This window comes from Rhinopithecus bieti, unplaced genomic scaffold, assembly GCF_001698545.2.
Source record: "Rhinopithecus bieti isolate Rb0 unplaced genomic scaffold, ASM169854v2 scaffold_1012, whole genome shotgun sequence".
Lineage (NCBI taxonomy): Eukaryota > Metazoa > Chordata > Mammalia > Primates > Cercopithecidae > Rhinopithecus > Rhinopithecus bieti.
Window position 1 is genome coordinate 2,113,754 of NW_016803312.1, and position 2,635 is coordinate 2,116,388.

General features: G+C 48.8%; 1 protein-coding gene across 9 annotated transcripts in view; it reads left to right on the forward strand.

Annotated features, from left to right (window-relative positions):
* FRMD4A (FERM domain containing 4A) overlaps positions 1 to 2,635 on the forward strand; it is a 367,189-nt gene that overhangs the window by 113,388 nt on the left and 251,166 nt on the right. Inside the window, exon 1 of one of the 9 annotated variants that reach the window (XM_017874502.1) lies at positions 16 to 163. The exons of the other annotated variants lie outside the window; for them this stretch is intronic. The gene's annotated coding sequence lies outside the window, so the exon portion shown is untranslated. Of the gene's footprint in view, positions 1 to 15; positions 164 to 2,635 lie in introns of those variants that run through there. 9 annotated transcript variants of the gene reach the window in all.

Sequence of the window (2,635 nt, forward strand, 5' to 3'; positions counted from 1 at the left end):
GGGGGCGGCGGCGGGGACTGGGCGGGGGCGCGCCAGCTGCGGGCGCCAAGGCCGCCTAGTAGGCCAAGGGCCTGCGCCCGGGCGAATGGGACGCCCGTTCCGGGGAACCAGCCGCTTCCAGCCTGAAGTTCCTCGGCTCCCTTGGAAGCGCAAAAAATAGAAGGTAATGTGTCTTTGTTTCCCGGTCGCGGTGGCAGGGAGGCGACTGACGGCAGCCCTTCGCCTTCCGTGTTTTCACATTGGGCCGGGGAAAAGGGACGCGCCGCTGCTTTTTTACTGGGGGCCTGGAATCGTTTATTTCGCGTATGTTACAGTTTTTAAATACAAACCCCACGTGGGGCACATACTGTGCGTTCTTCTGCAACCCTCCCCCCGGCACACACACATACTTTCCTTAGGCACCTCAGTCCCACGCTGTCTGAATCTACCCGGGGAGATAGGAAAGGACATGGCTTTAGGCAGAGCTGGGTGGGCTTTTTTTTTAAACCATTTTTTGAGAGTGACAGGGGAGCCCTTTCCTTTGGGTGCAGGACAGGGCGTTTCAGACGAGGGTGGCGGGGGCCGGCAGCCGATCGCCGCTGCCTGGGGCTGCTAAGATGGACTGCTTTTTACGTTCCAAATGGCTGCAGCAAGTTTGATGCAGAGAAAACGGACGCTGGGAAGGGGAGGAGAACAGAAGGGAACCCCCTTTAGTACGTGCTCATTTAAAATTGGCTAAACGCAGTGCTTCTACGTTGGAAGCAGCTGCTCAAATGTTGGTGCACGTTGAATTCAGAAAAGATTCCCGGTGCTGCACCGAGAAAGCTGTGTGGGCTGCCTGTGTGTAACGAGCGACTTGGTGCCTTTTTCTCCAGTATCCTATTAACAGAGTAACTGCTCGTAGATTCAGGCGTATTCTGCGAAATTTCCAAGGGATGGCTGTGCTAATAATAGCTCTGGCGGCGGCTTCTTAATAGACATCCTCATTCTGAACGATGCAGCCATGCCAGCCCCCCGGGAAGTGCAGCTTGCTGAGAAACGAGAACCAATGCCCGCAAAGGACTCCCTGACCCCACCATGAATGGATGCGGCTCTGGCTCCCCTATGAATGGAGCATCCCAATGGAGACGCTGCTACTGCTGTTTCTGGCTTCTTTCAGTTTGAATCCTCACAGATAGCGATGAAAGGGCTTGCTCTGAAAGCCTAGATAGGCATATTTCTAAGTCTGAGCCGGTCAGTGGTGACAGCCTGTTCTGTTGGGAATACATCTGCCTTGACCTGATTGAGGGTTCAACTGCTGGTACCCCCCTTCCACCTCCACATCCGTAAGTCGTCCTCTTCACCAGCATGACTGATCTGTGGGAAAGCACCGCTCAGAGAGCCCGGGACAAACTGCTGACTTCATCCCGGGAAGCCACTGCTGGCCCTAGGGAAAGTCCCTTAGGAACTGGATACAGTAACCTGTCCCTTAGACTTCATGAAACTTAGCTGTGTATGCCGTCCTTCAAATGTGCATCAAAGTGCTTTTGCATGGGGGCCAGCAGTCGGGGAGAGGAAGACACATTTCATTGTTTTGTTTTTGGTCTTTAAATTGCATCAAGCCCATTCACAGCATTAAGCCCTATTTCTGTTGAAGTGTGACTTAGACAGGGCCAGAAGACCAAAGCCTGGAATCAACAGAAATCTGGTTTGGTTCTCAAAGTGTTGTCTCCTGCAACCTAGAAGGTTTGGAGATGAGCCAATTTGTACATTGTCTTCTGTTAGATCCATTCTGTTGCAAATGAAGTTTGGGTTTATTTAGGGTACAGCAGGAATGAGGGCCCTGTGGCAAATAGGTTTGAATCCACTTGGTCCCCAGAAGTTAAATAGCTGCAGTTAATTAAATTGGAGGGAGTATTTGGACATGCTTTGCAATCAACGTTATATTGCCCAGGCCAGTGAATACAATGTTGCCTCCAGATAAGTTGGAAAGAAGTAATGACTGGTGTATAAAGTTGTGTGGGTAGAAGTAATGTTTTAGGGAGAAAAACTTAAATTTTATTCTTTCATTAAAGGGGAATTGTTTTAATAGGAATAAGGAATAGAAAATCTCTCCACCCTCTTTTGTTCTGACCAAGTGTGATCTGCCGCTGCTGTTGCTGTATTGTTTTTGGCATTTGTCTTGAACTAATTTTATTAATAAGACTTGATATTTATGGCACAGAGTCTCCTTGTAATTTGTAGACATTGTTATCAAGTCCCCTGATAGCCTGGCAGGTGGCTGGTGTCATTAGCGTGATCTTGTCATTTGGGGAAACTGAGACCCCCTTGAGGTTCAGTGAGTTGCTGCTTTCATAATCCATGAGAACAGCATCGCACATGTGCACAGCGCTTGATGTTATTGTCACAGCAAAGTTATAGCCTGAGGTCAAAGGGAAAGACGCCCAATGATTCCTTGCTTGGTTCTGGAACTTGGGGAAAGAGCTCTGTGGAACAGCAGATATGCAAGAGTTGCCAAGGGAAGAGCTCCTGAGTCAACCTTAAGGAGTGGATGGAAAAAGTAGGATTGGTTTGTGATGTGAAAGAAAGGGATATGGAAGGTTCAGGATATCTCATATTGAGGGGACTTGCCAGGCTACCTTTGTCTTTTTTTTTTTTTTTTTTTTTTTTTTTTTTT